The following is a 21767-nucleotide window of genomic DNA, read 5'->3' on the forward strand; positions in this document are numbered from 1 at the left end:
TAGGTCAACCCGCACAAGTGAGGTACCATTTTTCTCGTAGGACTTTGGGTAAAAGCGGGGTGGGTGTAAATTTGTGGATCCACGCAGATTCCAGAACTTTCCACCACAGAAATGTGGAGAAAATGTGTTTTTTTCACAATATTTTAGGTTTGCAAGGGATTCTGGGTAACAGACCCTGGTGGGAGGCACTCCAGTCACCCCATCCTGGATTCACCTGGGTGTCTAGCTTTAAAAAATGTATAGGTTTGCTATGTTTCCCTAGGTGCCGGCAGAGCTAGGGTTCACAAACTACAGCTAGGCTCTTTGCCAAAAAAGGGTCATTTTTCACTGCGAAATTGAGGTATGACCACGTTGCGTTTTGCGCCGTTTCCTGTCGCGGGCACTAGGCCGACCCACACAAGTGAGGTACCATTTTTCTCGTAAGACTTTGGGGAACATATTAACCCCATGACCATTAATACAACTGTGTAACATGACTAAACAGGTTAACCCCGCAAATATTAATACAACTGTGTAACATGAATGAACATACCAAACCCCGCGACCACTAATACAACTGCTTAACATTACGAAACATACCACATCAGCGACCATCAATACAATTGTGCATCATGACAAAACTTACCAACCCCATGACCATTATTACGACTGCATAACATGACAGAACATACCACCCCGGAAACCATTAATACGAATGTATAATATGACAGAAAATACCCACCCCCGCAACATTAATACGACTGTAACATGACTGAACATATTAACCCCGCAACCATTAATACGACTGTAACATGACTGAGCATATTAACTCCACAATCATTAATACAACTGTGTAACATGACTGAACATATTAACCTTGTGACCATTAATACTACTGTGTAACATGACTGAACATACCAACCCCGTGACCACTAATACAACTGCTTAACATGACAGAAATAACCACCCAAGAGACCATTAATATGACTGTGTATAACATGACTGAACATACAGACCCCGCGACCATTAATACAACTGTGTAACATGACTATTCATACCAACACCGCGACCAGTAATACAACTGCTTAACAAGACAGAAAAAAACAACCAAGTGACCATCAATACAACTGTGTAACATGACTGTACATATCAACCCCGCAACCAATATAACTGTGTAACATTACTAAACATACCACATCAGCGACCATCAATACAATTGTCCATCATGACAAAACTTACCAACCCCATGACCATTATTACGACTGCATAACATGACAGAACATACCACCCCGGCGACCATTAATACGAATGTATAATATGACAGAAAATACCCACCCCCGCAACATTAATACGACTGTAACTTGACTGAACATATTAACCCCGCAACCATTAATACGACTGTAACATGACTGAACATATTAACTCCGCAACCATTAATACAACTGTGTAACATGACTGAGCATATTAACTCCACAACCATTAATACAACTGTGTAACATGACTGAACATATTAACCCCGCGGCCATTAATACAACTGTGTAACATGACTATTCATACCAACACCGCGACCAGTAATACAACTGCTTAACATGACAGAAAAAACCAACCAAGCGACCATTAATACAACTGTGTAACATCACTGAACATACCAACCTTGCACCAATTAATATAAGTGTGTAACATGACCACCCTCGCACCCATTAATATAAGTGTGTAACATGACTGAACATATTAACCCCACGACCATCAATACAACTGCTTAACATGACTGAATATATTAACCCCGCGACCATTAATACAACTGTGTAACATGACTGAACATATTAACCCCACGACCATTAATACAACTGTGTAACATGACTAAACATGTTAACCCCGCAACTATTAATACAACTGTGTAACATGAATGAACATACCAACCCCGTGACCCCTAATAGCGACCATTAATATGACTGTGTATAACATGACTGAACATACAGACCCCGCAACCATTAATACAACTGTGTAACATGACTATTCATACCAACACCGCGACCACTAATACAACTGCTTAACATGACAGAAATAACCAACCAAGCGACCATTAATACAGCTGATTAACATGACTGACATACCCACCCAAGCGACTAATAATACGACTGTGTAACTTGACTGAACATACCAACCCTGCCACCATTAATACAACTGTGTAACATGACTGGACATATTACCCCGCAACCATTAATAAAACTGTGTAACATGACTGAACATATTAGCGCCGGGACCAATAATGAAACTGTATAACATGACTGAACATATTAAACCCGCAACCGTTAATACTACTGTGTAACATGACTGAAGATATTAATGCCGCAACCATTCGTTCAACTGTGTAAAAGTACTGAACATATTAACCCCGCGACCACTAATACAACTGTGTGACATGACTAAAAATACCAACCCAGCGATCATTGATACAAGTGTGTAAAATGACGGAACATACCAACCCCACGTCTACTAATACAACTGTGTAACATGACTGAACATACCAACCCCGCAACCATTAATACAACTGTGTAACATGAATGAAGACATACCAACCACACGACCATTCATACAACTGCGTAACATGACAGAACATACCAAATCCGCAACCATTAATACAATTGTGTAACATGACTAAACATACTGACCATTAATATAACTGTGTAACATGGCTGAATATACCAACCCCATGACAATTAATACGACTGTGTAACATGACTGAACATATTAACGCCGCGAGCACAAATACCACTGTGTAACATGACTGAACATATCAACCCTGCGACCATTATCCCCCTGGGAATTATGCCCATCTCCCTCCTATGAAAGCTCTCACGCAATAATTAACCTATTAGTTCCAATAAACATTTCTCTTTTCTGAAATAAATAAAGCATCCCTTTTAAGCTAACTACCCCGAGACAAAGATGAAATATAAAAAACATAACCAGTAACTTCTGTAATATGGTCCCACATTGCCTTCTCAGTGTTCTAATGACATTTAGAAACCATTCAGGCCTCCGGCTTTTGGTTTAGGATATCACAAGAACTCCTCAGTAGAAACACTGCACCATATCACATGGTCCAGAGTACATGCACTTTGTTACGTGTTATATATCTATCTATCTATCTATCTATCCATCCATTCAGAGGGCTGAAGTACTTAGAGCAGAAGGGGAAGCAGGGGACCTAGACCCTACACCAGAGCATGCAGGAACAGAAAAGTGTGCAGCATCTCTATCTATCTATCTATCTATCTATCCATCTATCTACACACCCACACACAGTAGGACATCTCTTTCTTATGAATGTGTATCCATTCCCACACAGTAAGCTGTCTCTCTCCTATGAATGTGTACACACACACACAGTAGGCTGCCCATCTCAGGAATGTGTACATATACACACTATGCTTTCTCTAACCTACGAATGTGTGTACACACACACACGCAATAAGCGGTCTCTAACTTAGAAATGTGACACACATACACACACAGGTGCCTGTCTCTCTCATATGAATGTGTGCAGAGACAGTAGCTTGGCTCTCTCCTAAGAATGTGCGTACACACACATATACATGAAATACGCTGTCTGTCTCCTAACAATGTATACACACTCTGGCAGTCACTCTCCCAAGAGTGTGTATACACACATAGTAGGCTGTCTCTCTCGTACGAATATATATGCACACACACAGTAGGTTGACTGTCTCTTAAAATTATGTGCATGCATACTCAGTAGGCTTTCTCTCTCCTAAGGATGTGTATATACACACACACACACACACACACACACAGAGTAGGCTGCCCCTCTCGTATGAATATGTATACACACACTGTAAGCTATCTCTCACCTACGAATGTGTACACACACACACAGTAGGCTACATATCGTAATGTGTATATACACACTCAGCTTTCTCTCTGCTAATAATGTGTATATATACACACACACACACACACACACACACACACACACAGTAGGCTGCCCCTCTCGTATGAATATGTATACACACACACAGTAGGCTGTCGCTCACCTACGAATGTGTACACACGCACACAGTAGGCTACCTATCGTAATAATGTGTATATACACACTCGGCTTTCTCTCTGCTAAAAATGTGTATATACACACACACACATACACACACAGTGGGCTGTCCCTCTCGTACGAATATGTATACACACAAAGTAGGCTGTCTCTCACCAATGAATGTGTACACACACACTCACACAGTAGGCTGCCCCTCTAGTACGAATAAGTATACACACACAGTGGGCTATCGTAATAATGTGCATATACACACTAGGCTTTCTCTCTCTTACAAATGTGTGTACACACACAGGTGGCTGTCTCTCTCCTAAGAATGTGCGCACACACCCAACAATGATTACACACACTCGCATTCACTCTACCAAGAATGTGTTCACACATACACAGTAGGCTGTTGTTTCTTTCCTATGACCGTGTACACACACAGAGTAGGCTGTCGCGTTTCTAAAAACACACATGGTAGACTGCCTTTGAAAGAACTCTTTACACACACAGCGGTCTGTGTAGTACACACATACAGAATGAAGTCCCTTTCCCAACAATATAAACACACAATAGGCTCTCTCTCCCACGGGTGTGTACACATACATAGGGATATCCTCCACAAATGTGTACTAACTGAGTTTGGCTCACACTACAAGGGGCATATGCAGAAAGTTATTTCCCTGCAATGTATACACACAAGAAGTTCTCTCTTTATCACATTCAGAGATCCTGTAGGTCTGCCATGATCACTCCCAAGACTCTCTCTTGGGGTATGTACACAAACACATCTTTCCTTGGAAGTCACTAATAAATACCCTGCTACACACTCTGGGTTGTGTGTACTTACACAGCCAGCATATTCCTTTATTTTGAATAAGCAAATTTTGTTAAATTTAGTAGTACACAGCATCGACCACATATAAGTACAATCCCATAATATCATCTCACTGGATTTGATCATTGAATACTGACAGTCCACCCAAACTATGGGGCAGATTTACAAGAAACCTACGCATCTCTGCCTTATAGCAGAGATGCATCAGTTTCATTGCCCCGTGCCAAAAACCCCTTGCATCACCATGGATGCGTCGCATTTACAATGTGGCGCAGCATGGCCCAAGTATTGACAAATGAGTCACGCATCTGTTGGCACGAAGGGCACGCATTGCTGGAGTCGTATCGCAAGCACAATGCAACTCCAGCAATGCTCTGGAAGGCCTATACCTATTGTGCTGCGTCACTCCTTACACCTGCTTCAAGCAGGCTTAAGGTTTTGACGCAGTGGCCTCGTAGAAATGACGCCGTGAAATCTTGTAGCTTTCACTGCGTCACTTCTACGAGGCTTTTTTGCAGGGGAACGCCCACCCAGCAAACATTATACCTGGCGTAGGTATAATGTGACGCAGGGCTTTACAACGTGACGCATCACCCTAGATGCGTCACATTGTAAATGGGCCACAACATGGCGCATTTTTTACTCCGCCTCTGCATCACAAAAGTGATGCAACCGTGGCACAAAAGTGTCGCAAGGGGCTTGTAAATCGACCCCATATATGTCTACAGGCTCAGTCCATGATAGGTGCACCCCCAATCCCCCATATTTTCTCACCTTCCACCACACCCCAAAGGAGGGGCTTCTGGGCGCCTCCAGCAGCTAGCAATGTCTCTCTTGGCCACCAAAGACGACATCCCAATAAATATCCTCTCAGCACGGGACTCGCGGTCCCCTCCAACAGTCCCAGTAACACCTCCTGGGGAGCCAACTCAATATGGTGACCCAGGACCTCAGAGATCTCCTGGGTCACTCCACTCCAAAAGGGTATCCGGTGCGGACAAGACCATGCCATATGAAAAAAGACGGCGCTTGGTAGCGTGCACAGTTAGCCTCCTCCCACCCATCCGCTGCAGTCGCCGTGGGGACAAGTGTGTTGCGTGAAGGTAGTTAACTTGGCCAATCTGCAATTTGAGGAACCAGCTAGTTTCCTCTGGGCTAGGCAGGTGTATCTCCAGTCCTCGTCCTCCAGTCCCCCCATTTATGGCAGAGATGCGGGAAGAGATCCGGGGTGTTGATCATTAGGAAACGATAGACCACAGAAATCGCACCTTTTCCCAGGCAGTGTGTCATTTGCTACAAGATGGCTAGACAGCCAGCTTCTTTCTAGCGGGTGTATATACACACACACACACACACACACACATACACTGCTTCTCTCCTGGGTGTATGTAATCACACAGTCTCTTCTTTGTAGGGGTTACACACATACTGCTAGCGTGTAAGTTCTCACACCGCTTTATTTCCATGTACTGCTGCTTTCCTGTATGCATGTACTCACACAGACTGATTCTCTCTATGGGTTACATGCTCAGACACCTATGGCCATATGTAGGTAGCCTAACATTTACCACTTCATAAATACCGAATTTTACCGATTCGGTATTTATGAAGTGGTAAATGCTATGTAGGTAATCCATCGGTAATATTTACCGATTCGAATTGAGTCGGTAATTTAGAATCGGTATTTATCGATTCGGTAATGGTAACTGGCTTCCCATTGATTCCTATGGGCCAGGAGGCCCATAGGAATCAATGGGAAGCCAGTTACCATTACCGAATCGGTAAATACCGATTCGGTAATGGGGGGAGCACAATCAAGGGTGGCAGGGTGTCACAGTGACACCCTGTTGCACCCCTGATTCCTGCATGTGTGCACATGTGGCACACATACATGCCCTAAGGGCATGTATGTCTGCCACATTGCACACTTCAAAGTGCAAAGAAATGCTTTTTTACAGCTATTCGTCATTTACCACCAACTTTTAGTTGGTGGTAAATAACGAATCCCCACAACAACCACACACTCCCCCTACATATCATTTCAGTATTCGGTATTTACCGAATCGGTAAAATTACCGATTCGGTAATTTTACCGATTCGGTAAATTACCGAATCCTGAAATGTGCCCCCTACATACCAAAAGCCTGAATACCGGTCGGTAACGGGATATTTACCGAAAATCGGCCGTTACCGACCGGTATTGGGCTTCCTACATATGGCCCCTAATGCTTACCAGGTGTATGTACTCACACAGCAACACAGAAAGATAACACAAAAAGATGATGGACGGAACAGTAACAGATCTGAGCTAAATCCAGCAACTGATTTGCATATAGCTTGGCCCAAACTGGGTTGGCATGGTGAGCAAAAAAACAATGGATTCAACCCAGATCTGTGACTGGGGGAATGTTTAACAATGTTCACCACTTCGTCCATCATCTTTTTGTGTTGCTATAGTTGCCTTAATTGTGCAAGATACGCCCAGATGTGAGTCCCGTGCTCTCCATGCCACTGGAGTTAAGCTAGCCTGGCTGATATGGGGTGTTACCCCGAAACCGGTCCCAGGATCCTAGTTTCTGGTCCAGGGAGGACCTTGCCTGGCAGTTCCATCTGGACTGTTCCCATGAGGAACAGGGTCAAGACTCATTTGCATATGACTGGGTCCAAACTGGGGTGGCGAAGTGAGCTAAAGAACGATGATGGATTCAACCCAGATCTGTGACTGGGGGTGAATGTTTGACAATGTTCAGGATACTGTCCACCATCATTTTGTGTTGATATGGACTCACATAGCCAGCTTCTTTCTACGGGGTGTACACAAACACACATTGCTTTTCTCTTGGGTGCGAGTACTCACACGTCCCGATTCTTTCTAGGAGTTGTATGCACACTCTGCTGCTCTCCTGGGTGCATGTACTCACACAGCCTGCTTCTTTCATGGAGGCATAGACACCGCCCCTGCTTGTCTCTCGGGTGTATGCACCCACAGAGCCTGCCTCTTTCTAGGAGGTGTATATATACACACACACACACCTTGCTGCTCTCTTGGTTGTAAGTACTCACACAGCTCGCCTCTTCCGAGGAGGCACACACATACCCTGCTAGTCTCCTGGTTGTAAGTACTTACACATCCCACCTCTTTCTAGGAGGCACACACAGATCCTGCCTATCTCCTGGGTGTATGCACTTACAGAGCCCGCCTCTTCCTAGAAGGTGTATACACACAGAGCCTGCCTGTCTCTGGGGTGCATGAACACACAAAGACCACCTCCTTCAAGAGGGTGTGTAAACAGACACACCCTGCTGATCTCCTGGGTGCATGTACTCACACAGCAGCCTGGCTCTCTCCTAAGAATGTGCGCACACACACACACGTAATAAGCTGTCTCTCTCCTAACAATGTGTACACACACTGGCTGTCACTCTCTCAAGACTGTATTCACACATACACAGAAAGCTGTTGTTTCTTTCCTAAGACCATGTACACATGTGTACCCTCGGGTGTGTACACATACAAAGGGCTATCTTCCACAAATGTACACTAACTGAGTTTGGCTCACACTACAAAGGGAATATGCAGGAAGTTATTTCCCTGTGATGCATACACAAAAGAAGTTCTCTCTTTATCACGTACAGAGAGCTTGTATGCCTGCCATGATCGCACTCAAGACTCTCTGGGGGTGTGCACAGGAACACATATTTCCTTTGGAAGTCACTAATAAATACCCTGCTAAGCACTCTGGGTTGTGTGTACTCACAAAGCCAGCATATTCTTTTTTTTGAATAACCAAATTTTGTTAAATTTAGTTGGACACAGCATCGCCCACATATAAGTACCATCCCAAAATATCATCTCGCTGGATTCGATCGTTGAATACGGACAGTCCACCCAAAATATATGTTTACAGCGGCAGTCCATGAAAGGTGCACCCCCTCCTCCCTCCATATTTTCTCAGCAGCGAGCAATGTCTCTCTTGGCCACCTAGGGTGCCACCCAAATAAATATCCTCTTGCATCGCAGGTCCCCTCCAACAGTACCAGTACTGCCCCCCGGGGACCCAACTCAATATGGTGACCCATGACCTCAGAGATCTCCTGGGTCACTCTGCTCCAGAAGGGTGTTCCGGTGCAGACAAGACCAGCCATATGAAACAAGCAGTTGAAATGCAATCAGTCTCGTATTTACATGACTTTAAGCTACTGGCATTGTAAATGACAATGCCTTTTATTTATGTTTTAAAACCAAAATGCCAATACTCAAACTGGCGTAAATGTGATACCTATTGCATTGCAAATGCTTGTTTTATATATTTTGAGAGAAGGCGTGCGAGCCTTGGCAATATTTCAGCACAGGCGTCTTCGTACTGTTTGGGAAGATTGACCACCAAGTCCACCTTGCAGAGACGTCTTCCTGCACGTGCTTGACCCTAAATTGGAAGCACGTGGTGCTCTTAGTCCCGCCTACAAAGCTGCGCCTTCCCATGGCACTCTTAGTCCCGCCTACAGAGCCGCGGCTTCCCATGGCGCTCTTAGTCCCGCCTACAAAGCCGCAGCTTCCCATGTCGCTCTTAGTCCCGCCTCCAGAGCCGCCGCTTCCCATGATGCTCTTAGTCCAGCCTACAGAGCCGCGGCTTCCCATGATGCTCTCAGTCCAGTAACACAGGCCCCCGCAGCCCCCATAGTGCGGGGGGCCCCCTCAGCACAGTACTCTGAGGCTGCTCGGAGTTCAGCACGTGCCATCGATGAAGACAGAGTACTTAGCAGGGACCTCAGCCTTTTCCCATCAATCGCGGTGCTCCAGACATCTGTTGGTGCCACGGCACCGCTTTTCAGCCCCTCTTTCATTGGCGGTGGGAGTAGGGGTGCTGCAGCACCCCTATATGCTTGATGAAGTTCAACAAGAGAATTAACAATGAAGAGGCCTAATATATTAGTCTTGAAGCATTTCGTGTGTGTTCAGATACAAACTATCTCGTGACAAGCAGCTTTAGTTTGACAAAGCTGCTAATTGTATTAACTTATAGAGCTGTGTTTGCAGTTACTTTCTGTGACTGCCTGTTTAGGGTATTTTGTCATTTCAACTAGTGACACACTTGCTGAGGAATAGCTGAAACAAGGCCATGGTACCCCCAGAGGATTTCTAACACATACATAAATAAAAACGTGCCTGATTTAAAAAGCAAACTCCAAATATCTCAAAATATATATTTGCAGGAGGGAAAGTTCAATCATGGTACTTAAGTAAGGTGATGTCGATGGCCGCCATCGCCATTGTAAAAACTGTCTCTTGATAACTATTTGGTTACAGTTCTAGCCTAGCACGGAAAAACACACACCTGTGCCTTATGTGACCACTGGCCCTTCTTCTCCAACCGTGGAAGGCACGGCCCTGCCCTGCTCTTCCAACTTGCTATGGTGGTTTCCAGGCTCACGGCACTTCCATTAACCATGCCCTCCTTATAGTAACAACGCTCGCAGGTTTCCTGTTCCATGAGTGAGTAGGTCATCTGGTTATGGTTTTCATTTTTGCATTCCCATCATAAAATGAGGACTGCAAGACCCAGGTAGGATGCAGATAAAAACGTGGGGTGGACGAGCATCTGACAAATGTACCTGCAAAACTTATTACTAGGGGAACTGTGTACTTGTAGCTGATGAGAGACCATGTAGAAAGATTAAATTAATGGAAGCTTCAGGGGCACACATCCTGCTAAATAAGAACATTCTTATCAGATTGATAATTCTAGAACATCTGTCGAGGCATACAATTTGTAAATGGTGTTACATAAGATCTTGCAATGTTGCAATATATTTTTAATCGGCAAATATAGCCATAAAAAACAAGTACCACAATACAGCATATAGTTAAAATGTGAATTATACAAACAGTGCAACCATAAAATATATAAAACTCAATAAAATCCTAGTAGAATATACAATGGGAGCAATACCGCTCTATAAAAGCTCATAATTCATCACTAGATAGAAAAAGGGTCACATATACATTAAATATACATCTCTACATACATAATGACTTCCATGGCTCAAAGATATTCTCAGGTCTTGGGTAAAATTATATGTCTAGCCCATCCCCGTTTCAGATTATATTACTAATTCATTCAATGACTTCTGTATTGCAATTAAAATCTTCCTATTACACATGTCACATTTAGAAATCTCATATTTATCAAAAGGCTAAGTACTTGATCCCTACTATCTATTTTATAGTCAATAAGAAGAGGTTTAAAAAGTTATTTCCATTCTTTGAGGAACAAGAAACCCTCCAGCAAAATATGTGGGCCACTGCATTTAACTTGTAATCCACGTGTGCACAGACCCTGTTCAATCGTCATTGCAGATTTTATCCTCCAATCAGCGTTACATGGGTTCAGACCAACTCTAAATTTCAATACAGTATTTCTAATTTTCGAGTTAGGCATGGCCTCGATATAGGGGAACATATGATCATTAGTCCACCCGTTTACCAAGAACTGGGTGGACGATTTACTTTCCAAGTAATGTAAATGTTCTTCTCGGGCCTTAGTATTGATAATAGCACGAAGCTCCTGCTTGGGAATCTGCTGCCCTGATTTCCTTTGATCTGCTTCTAAGGAAAGTTTAGCGCATAACTTATCTAACTTCTGTCTAGCTTGAGACGCCGAGTTAAGTTCACTTTCCTCTATTTCTCTTTTACAGAGGTTTGATATTTTAGAGAGCCCTTCTCTATTCAATCTCTGCCAGACGTTCAATGATGCTTACAATCCCCGATAGTTCCAGGCTCTTGCAATCCCCGATAGTTCCAGGCACACACATATTGGAAACAGACCTCAGCAGGCATACAATTCATCCTAATAGAATAAAAACACCTGCCAAGGATGCTAAATACCCTGAAGGCCCAGACGGCCAAGAAGGCTCACTATGTTATGCTAGATTATGTTGTTCACATTTGTATAGCACTAACAACCCTTTTTCCATGGCAATTTAGGTTCATAAATCTAGTCGAGTTAATTATATCAATGTCGATGAACTGGGCATGAAACCAGCTAATGAGTACTTACCTTTAGAGCATAAGGGGTCACACTGGCTAAATCACAGAGGGTTGGCAGCAGTCCATAAAGGGACAGAGATTACCTCATAAACCATCTACAAAAATGCTGCTATGCTGGTGGGTGTACATTAGGTGTATAGGCCGCTTTTTTTGTGATGTCTGAGCTGCTGCTCAGGACGCGAGCATCTGGAAAGGAAGTGCTTAATGTGTAATAAAGACGTTTAGGGTCTCAAAGGTCCACCATACATTCGGATTGCTGGGGATGCCGAATGCCAGGCTATTTAGTTTTGAATCCACTTCAGGTCTCTTTCTTCCACCACCAAACACTACCTGTCTCGCACGTTCTTCTTCATCCCGACTTTTTACCTTTCTCACTGATTTCCTATCTTTATCTTCCTCCTCTCTTCTCTGTTTTCAGGCTGTCTTTCTTTTGATATGGGTCAAAGTGTAATGACGAAAAATAAGTCCTGATCCCCAAAAGTGAGTGCTGGTGCCAACCACCAGCACCAATTAAGCACTTCATGGCACTGTCTTGTGCGCACAACAAATGGTTTTAAGCTAAAGGGATTGAAAGGAGAGGCTCCAAGCAGGGTTGGAGTATCTTGTGGAAAATATGAGCCATGTGGCATACTTTTGGGTTCTCCATAGTTCACTAGGGTCTGAAAGTCCCAAAAGGTATACTTGCACTATTCAAGGTGCAATATGATCATGAGAGGTGTTGCATCGGAATATTGAACTGGCACAAAGATTGTGTCCTCACTATTGTTTACAAAAATAACACTCAATTGGTGTTGAAAATGATATTTTTAAAAACGATATTTAGAACATGACATTAATGCTAGACAATATTTTTGTATACCATATTCAGACAATCAAGCCCATGAGAAGCACGGCTATGTGGTCTTCCAAGAACAGAAGTGTGAGTTCTCACAAATTACGCATGAGTGGTATAACATGCATTTTGCAATGGCTTTACATTTAAGTGTCAGGGCTGGCTGCATCAAAGCTCTCACGGGGTTCTGAGCCTTTTCTATAGAAAGAGAAGGAGACAATAGAGATTGGTCTGTGAAGAGGAGGGGGAGGTATAATTAACAGATCCCAGTATTATGGAGATCTCCAGTGGCTTCTTAAGCAGACTGAAAAGCAGGGTTGATAGGATCAACCTTGGAGAGACCATACTTGAGACAGTGGCACAAGGAGCGGCAATTTACAACCTTCACCACCCATGTCCTGTTAAACCGAACCAAGAATAAGTTAAATATCCTGCCACCGAGTGCCACACAGGGCGTTATGGGTAGGAGGGCTTGTTGAATGACCACATCAAATGCAGCAGAGCTTTCCAAGGGCACTAATAGATGTAGTACACCTTCAACTAGCATACAAAGAGTGTGATCAAACACAAGGGCTACAGCAGGCTCTGTGCTACATCCTGACTGGTTGACATCTTATTGGAGGTAGCTTGACAAGTATTTTTTAACTGATTAAGTAATCCCTCTGATCTTCAAATTTGCAATTGAAGAAACTGTTTCTCAGCATGTTAGAAACCAATGAAGTAATGCATGTAAATATTAGTTAGGGGTGGGCAGTTTCTTAATGTCCGGTCTCTAACCCTAAAGATTGTCCAGGGATGTATATTACTGGTTTGTTTGAGCAAAGCCTATTGTATATTGGTGAGCAGCAATCATCCCATATTTAGGATTTATATCCTTGAAGCCAGCCGCGGCAGGTAAGAGCGGTGGGGTGGTGGGGCCGGCTGGGGGGGATTTTGAGAAACGAACACAAGGGAAAATATTTATTTACATTTTCCCTGGTGGTCGTCTCTCGAAATCCCCCTCCAGCCAGCCCCACTGTCCTACCAGTCTTACCTGCAGCGGCCGTGGCTGCTTGAAGGTTGCTTCAGTCCTAATAATGATGAATGGCAATCCAGCAAATCTCAAAGACAATTGATTGTAACTGACACCCCTAGCTTTAAAGCTAGAGGGCCTGTTAGACCTGGGATCTTTTGACGTGGTTTCCTTGTCTTTTTGCTTCTGCCCTCCTGTTCTTAGGTCTCGCTGAGCCAGCGCATGCGCTGACATGCGAGACATTTAGTTCGTGGCTTTTCAAAGTGCTATCACAATCTTTTCCTGGCGAGAGTGTACACGCGCGCAGCCGCCATGTTTCCTTGTCTTTTTGCTTCTACCCTCCTGTTCTTAGGTCTCGCTGAGCCAGCCCATGCGCTGACCTGCGAGACATTTAGTTAGTGGCTTTTCAAAGTGCTATCACAATCTTTTTTCTGGCGAGAGTGTACACGCGCGCAGCCGCCATGTGGCTTTCATGGCTCATTAAGCCTTGCTCTCCCAAGCGCCTCGTTCTGCCCCTCTGCCACCGAAATGAAGCTGTCAGGTTTTAGCACTACAAGGACCACCGTAATATTATGCGCATGTTCGTAAATGGCAAAATACATTAGCTATTACAAAAGGCAACATCTTACAAGAACTTTCCTTGGTCAGTCATCATTACAAAGTATTTAGTACGCAAACCATTATCAACCTCGATTTAACATAAGATAGAAATGCAGCAAAACTAAGAGCCTCACCCTTAAATGCGCTTTCCAATTTCACGTTATGTACTTGCTTCGTCTTTCCCTACAACCCGCCAGCATCCTCATGCTGCATGATAATACCAGGATGCAGCAAACAGCAAAGGAGCAAAGACATCACACGCCCTTAAACATACAGGGCCCCAAAGACCCCAAATCAATTTGAAACATGTAAACAAACAGCAATCGGGTGTCCTATTCAAAGTGATATAAAGACCACATCATTTGTTCATTGCTTGCGCGCTAAACTGCCACAACCATAACGAAACTGAGGATGCCGAATTTTGTTGTCCATTACTGAAACCTCTCTGGGTCTTTCCAGGAGAGTGACAAGGTGTGCGGAGCCTGAACTGATACCCTTAGCCTCCCCTGCATATCTCTTACCGGTAGAGTCGCTTGGTGTGCAGTGCCTTAGCCTCGGGCTCACTCTCTGTCCCCTGACTCATTGCGGGGCTTCCCCCTTCTTTGGAAACTCAGTTCAAACGGCGCTCAGGCTCACGGGCCATCCAGACTCTGGCAGCCACCCTCCCCCATCTCCAACAACCGGACCTCCGCTATCACTGCTGCCTTCGAAACACCGCGAGAATCCAGTGTTGCCAGGTCTGAAATGTAAAACAAGTGCAACTTCCCCTGAAAAGAAACCGCACAACAAGCCGATGTAGTCCGAATCACAACAGTATTCACTAGTAGTCTTCAACAAGCATTGGCATAGCCAATAGGTCTCACCTTTGGGACCTTATAAGTTTTGAGTTATGCAGCACAATATCCTTGGTGCAACAACATCAAGTGTTGCATGGCTAAACACTTATACGGTCCCAAAGGCGAGACCTATTGGCTATACCAGTGCTTGTTGATTGTGTGCTGGACTTCGTTTTTGCTGTTGTTTGGACTCTGGGCACTTTACCACTGCTGACCAGTGCTAAAGTGCATGTGTTCTATGTCTAAAATGTAATGCCATTTGGTTTCTCCATGAGTGGCATATTTGGTTTACTAGTAAATCCCTCGTACAGGCACTACATTTGTCCAGGGTCTGTAAAACAAATGCTACTAGTGGGCCTGCAGCACTGATTGTGCCACCCACATGAGTAGCCCTCTAAATGTGTCTCAGGCCTGCCACTGCAGAGCCTGTGTGCCCTGTCAACCTTGCAAGTACACCTACTTGCCAGGCCTAAACCTTCCCTTTAACTACATGTAAGGCACCCCTAAGGTTGCCCTAGGTAGCCCCAGGGGTCGGGTGCTGTGCATATAAAAGGTTGGACATGTACTTTTAAGTTTTACATGTCCTGGCAGGGAAAAGTATCCAAATTTGCTTTTCACTATAGCAAGGCCTATCTCTCCCATAGGTTAGCATTGGAGCTGCCCTGTAGCATTTTACACGGGTACCTTCCAACTGGGAGCTGATAGAAAATTGGAGTTTGGTGTCTCTGGACTCACAATTTAAAAACCCATCTTTTAGTGAAAGTGTTTTTTAAATTACAGGTCTGAAAATGCCACTTTTAGAAAGATGGGTAGCAAAGGGAGCTAGGCCCTGGAGGCGAGGTTCTGGCAGGGACGTATATTATATGTCAAACAAAAGGGGGAGGGCCTGAACCTAATTTATTTCAATAGACATGTTCTGATTCACGCTAGGACAAACATATTTATTTCAGTTTAAACCGGTATTTTATTTATACCTTTTCTTTGAGTTTCTTTAGTATTTTCGATATATACTCAAACACAGAAAAAGACAGTAAAGTCTATATTCAAAAATCTATGTGTGCATTATTGATTGTCAAAACATTAGACAACAACAATTAATTTTGTTAAATGCAATGGAAAAACATAAATGAACAAAAACATAAGTGAGCAAACATTCAATATATTAATGTTCTTATGCTACCTTTGGCAACAGAATCTGAGTGCTGATTATAAGCTTTCTCAAGATGCTTTTATCAATCAAGGCAGGGGGAAACACAGGGAACACTTAAATGTCTCATACAGGGAACTTTCCTCCATACACAGACTAAAATGAATTCATAATTCCTCAGCGTTCCTATCATATATCATCATATGCCAACGCATTTCGAGTCTCAGACATTAAATACGGGGACTCTCATCAGGGCTCTTGAGTTTAATAGCAGTGTTGGTTTATCTGAAATATGGATGTGTGAAAGAAAAAAAATGAAATTAATGGTTTAAACTCCCTTCTTATATGTCATCTTTCTCTTTTGCACAAGGGTTTTATTATTTGTACCTTAATAGCGGTGTTCCTCTTTTCAACTTGGAAGCTTGTATCTATTTGGAAGTAGAGACAGTATTTGAAGATTGTCTCTCACTATTTGTTTACGTACTGATGACTATTTATAAGCTACGTTACATGCCATCATGTTTCCTATCTTGTGCTACAGCTGAGCTTTTCTTGTTATTCTTTGTCACAATTTGTATTTCAGGAACCGTTCTACCAAAGAGTATTGGTATGAAATTAATTAATAAGTGTTTAAAAGCAAATTGCTGTCGCTAATGTGTTTCATTAAAAAGCTTTTAGCGTACCTGAGCGTGGGACGTTTTTCTTTTGCCGGTCGCTTCTACTTTCTGACTAATTGGTCCGCTATTCTTTTGTGTGCTGTAAAATATTTTGCTTTATTAGCAAAGCGTTTAGTACACAAGAGGAATGTGTCAGCTGGTTTTTTGATCGAGGCATACCTTAAAAGCGATGTTAGCGTGGTCGCATCTTCTTGGGCCGGCTTTCGGGGGACTTAATCGCGTCTTCTGAAAAAAGAATTTCGGAGCGCGCTTAGATTTGTTTTTGAACTAAACAGCTTGTTTGTTTATTATTGAAGGTTTCAGACGGGCAGCTTACCTCATTCTTCGTGCGCTCGGTCTATTCTCTTCCTTTCGAGTTAGGCACTGGCATTTGCAAATGAAGGCACCTAAATATGCCTTCTGACTTAGATGTATGGGAAGTGTAGTTTTTGGCTTCAAATTGGTCACTAATGGCGTTATGGCTTATGAAAGCCGGAATATTGCATTATGGGCATTGTAGTGTTTATATTCTTGATAGCTCCGTCATGTTATTTAAACCTGTCAGTGCGCTGTTGAATTTCAAAATTAAGTATGCTTCTTTATGGAGTAGTGAACTTTCGATGTCTGTCAATGTTTTAGAAGGCTTAAAGCTTGCCAATACTGTCCATTTAAACTGTAGTGGACCACTATTTGTGCGGTCATTACCTTTTTCTTAATTCTTGACCGATGCTGGGTAATTCGAGTATTGACCTGCTGTTTGGTCTTGCCAATATAGATTTTTTTACAGGGACAGATTATTGCATAGATTGCATTTCTTGTTTTGCAATTTGTGAACTCAGTATGTTTCCATTTAATATTATTGTGGACAAATTCTGTGCCTTCAATGGTGTTACTGCAGGCTACGCAGTTGCCACATTTTCGGTGACCCTCAATTGATTTTAGGTTCCACTGGGCCAGTAGGTCGCTTTTTGACTTGGGGACAGAAGTGTTGGCTCTCACTATCTGTTGGCAATGCTTGGGTTTTTCTTCCATGCGAACAGTGGTTTTGGGAAAGAACATTCCAGGTTTTCTAATAAGTGCCAATTGTTCAGGATAATTTGTCTAAACTTGTTAGTGTCAGGGCCATACGTTGACACACAAACAAGTCTTTCTAGAACTTTTTTCTCTTTCACTTGGAGAAGGCTCTCACGGGGCGTGTAACGCGCCCTTTTGGTTGAATGTTTCGGCAGCTTTTTTGGGTAGCCTCTCTTTTGCATTTCTTTGCAGAAAATGGCAGCATGTTGTTCAAAGTCTGACTTCATAGAACAATTTCTTCTGATTCTGAATAGTTGCCCATACGGGAGATTTTCTTTTAGGCTCTTTGGGTGAGCACTTTTATGGTGTAGAATTGTGTTCTTATCTGTCTTCTTTCTATACAGTGAAGTCATCAACTCATTTTCTACAGGTGTCCCCTCTACATCCCAAAAAGTTAAATTGGTTTTGCTGAATTGTACTGAGAATTTTATGTCTTCATGCCTTGAGTTTATCCACTCATGAAACAACGTAAGTTCTGTCTGGCTACCTTGCCAAAGGCACCAGACATCGTCGATGTATCGTAGCCATTGTATTATGTTTCTTCTGTAAGGGTTGTTGTTCTCAATAAATTTCTGTTCGTATTGGGCCATGAAGAGGACCGCCATCTCTGGAGCAAAGGGACATCCCATGGCGGTCCCCTTCACTTGTATGTAGAATGATCTTCAAATTTTAAGTAATTTCTTTTTAATGCCAACTCTGCCAGTTGTAAGATGAATGTTGTTGGAACCCTATGGGGACGCATTCTGTTGTCTAAATATAGTTGAATCACTTCAAGCGCTTCCTCTTGGGGTATCTGAGTGTAAAGAGATGTGACATCAAATGACACCATTATTTGGGTCTGCTCGTTAAATGATGTTCCTTCAATCTTCGTTATGAAGTCTGTTGTGTCCCGTAGGTATAAGAGGACTTCCATGAGAAATGGCTTTAAGAAAAAATTGCATTTTCATACTTCAACCATTCGGTGCCTCTGCCTGTCCACAGAAAACACGTCTGGGTTGGATAACAGTTGGGCTTTGTGCATTCACTCTAGACAGCCACACACAAAGGGAGCTGAGGTGTGCCCTGCATATTCTGATGGCCCATCACTGGGCTGATGGGTCTTTCTTTAGCTAGAGTGGTGGGAGAAGTTGACACTTGCCCCTGAGTAGGACTGTGCCTGTCCCCACATAAAGAACTGCATACCCCGGTAGTGTGCCTAGAGCCAGGGCCAGGGAGGGTAGGGTCTTATGCTAACAACCACGCTCTGTAGGACCAGTTGTTTTGTGTTTTTTGTTTGTAACACACGTCTTTGTGTAAAGGTTTTAAAAATCAATAGTTACACACCTCAGATTTATTTGTCTTGCTTTCATTTTAAAAGACGGGTGTAATTAATGGGATTTGTTAAAACATTACGCTCTTTTTTCAGCTGCCGAGTCTGGGATCTTTTAATGTCCTGCATACCAAGGCTTGACCCAATTAAAATAGATAAGCAACTGCCAGGAGATTTCTCTTAAGCTGCTGCATAAATTACACAGGTGGTCAGTGTGCAGCAAGGGCCTAATGCAAGTAAGGAAAACCATCCTCCTGCTTACAGGTTGAGTAGTCAAATGCAGTCATTGTACGGTGCAGTGGGCTGCACCGTACAATGACTGCAATGATAGCTATGCCACCGAGCCTGGTTAAGTCCTCTAGCACTCTTTCAGCCGGCCTCACATAGTGTTGGTTTAAAGATGGCTCAGGCTTTCGATACATATTTGTAAGGTCACTCCATGTCAACAGGAATGCAGTTTTCCACCTTTGACATTTGATTAAAAAAATTAAGCATTTCCTAGCATTTTATCACATCAATTGACCCTGAAAACAATGATCTGTATACACTACAGTGCATTGTGTGCTTTTTGACAGGGAATCAACTAGTAACTTTACCCTTTTGTGAAATTCTGACAAAGCTCTTAGGTACTGTCATAGGTTGGCATTCAAAAAAGCATCCAGGATTTTGCGTTGTTTGCTCTTTTAGGACCTTTTTAGGTCTCGCGAATGCGCTGCCATCTCTTTGTAAGGCATGTAGTATATACTGTAGTGTGGAAGCTTCGTGGAAGCTCCGCCCACTCTCTGCCCATTGGCTTTTGTCTTAAATGCTGCCTTCCGATTGGTTTGAGGCTTGTTAGTTCCTCCTCATTCATCATTTGTATCCTTCCATGGCTATTGGCCCCTTTACTCATGACCATTTTCTCTTAGGTCTCGCATAGCGTTGCGGCGCGAATGCGCTGCCATCGCTTTGCGAGACATGCAATATATACTGTAGTGTGGAAGCTTCGTGGAAGCTCCGCCCACTCTCTGCCCATTGGCTTTTGTCTTAAATGATGCCTTCCGATTGGTTTGAGGCTTGTTAGTCCCTCCTCATTCATCATTTGTGTCCTTCGATGGCTATTGGCCCCTTTACTCCTAACATTATTTTCTTCCCTGTCTCCCCACCCCACCGCCCCCTCCCAACATTCGGGGTATGCATGGCAACTGACGCCTCTGAGTTCACAAATGGCATTGTTGCCGGGCGGGAGGAGAGGCAGTGTTTTAACTCATGCTTAAAACGAGCACTTTTAATAACTTCCTCTCAATTCAGTGCTATAATCTTGTGTACTGAGGTGACGCACTAAAGAAATGCACTTTTTTGATTTTTGAAGAGACATTTTCGCACATTTACATCATGTTTACTGTATGATTAACATGCCGATCATTTTCGCGGTTCGCCCACTGGCTCGTATACGCTTGGCTTGTCTCCGGCTGGCTCTACCTGTTAATTAATACATTGGCTCTAACAAAGAGAGATGAATGGATACATGACAGTGAGCCCAGTAGATGGTAGAGAAATAAACTGGTACAGACAAACAGACAAAGTCAGTCTCCATTGCACGTCAGAATCATCACTTTCAATAACCTGGAAATCTGCTGGCAACTCCCGCATGCCCCAACCTTATCCCCCTCACCTATACTTAGCAGAAACGGCCAAGTCTGAGCTGTGCCCTGCTGGTACAGAGGAGCATGGCAGAGTCTTTAGAAGCACTGCGATCCCTAGCCTCTACAGGCGGGCACCTAAGCTTTCCGGGTGCCTTCACACTCAAGATAAATGAATACATTTTGTTCTGTGCTTTAGTCGCCCCTCTGTGAGCACTGTCTGGTAGATGAAGCTCTGTGTTAATAAACACATTCAGAGAGGTGGTTGTGTTCAAACAAACAACAGCCACAATACCATACGTTTTGAACGTGTAGTTAAATACCTTCTCATCGAGTACCTCATTGGCTGATCATTCCATGGCACTACCAAAATTAAATTTGGACACATTTGCTCAACTGTAAAACACTCCCTTCTATGGGTCTTTTAACAACTCGGGGCTTTGGGATTAGGTAACCTACTTTGGATGCTGTGTAAAAGAGTAAATATAAAAATTAATGCAATGAAACTCACCAACCAGTACTGCTTAAAACACTGGAAAACTGACACACATTCTGGCATTTTGTTTAGTTAATGTCGATTTTCTCATAGATGTGAGTAAAGTACTCTTAATATCTTAATGAATTCTGCACACTTTTAACTAATAGCACCGGGCGACCTTTGACAACTAGGTAATGAATACATTTTCATATACCCCCGAAGCCCCCCTGTTCCCTGCTCCCTTGGCAAACTTCATTGCCTCCCATTGTTTGGGGGATA

General features: G+C 43.3%; 1 long non-coding RNA gene across 2 annotated transcripts in view; it reads right to left on the reverse strand.

Moving 5' to 3' along the window:
* Positions 1 to 17373, reverse strand: part of LOC146870321 (uncharacterized) — a 151919-nt gene extending 134546 nt beyond the window's left edge. For both annotated transcript variants that reach the window (XR_014959375.1, XR_014959376.1), the window contains exons 1-3: positions 17343 to 17373; positions 17186 to 17251; positions 17033 to 17105 (exon numbers count right to left, since the gene is read on the reverse strand). This is a non-coding gene — a long non-coding RNA (uncharacterized LOC146870321). The remainder of the gene's footprint in view (positions 1 to 17032; positions 17106 to 17185; positions 17252 to 17342) is intronic.
* Between the last annotated feature and the right edge of the window lie 4394 nt (positions 17374 to 21767).

Source organism: Triturus cristatus, chromosome 1_1 (genome assembly GCF_964204655.1).
Source record: "Triturus cristatus chromosome 1_1, aTriCri1.1, whole genome shotgun sequence".
Taxonomy (NCBI): domain Eukaryota; kingdom Metazoa; phylum Chordata; class Amphibia; order Caudata; family Salamandridae; genus Triturus; species Triturus cristatus.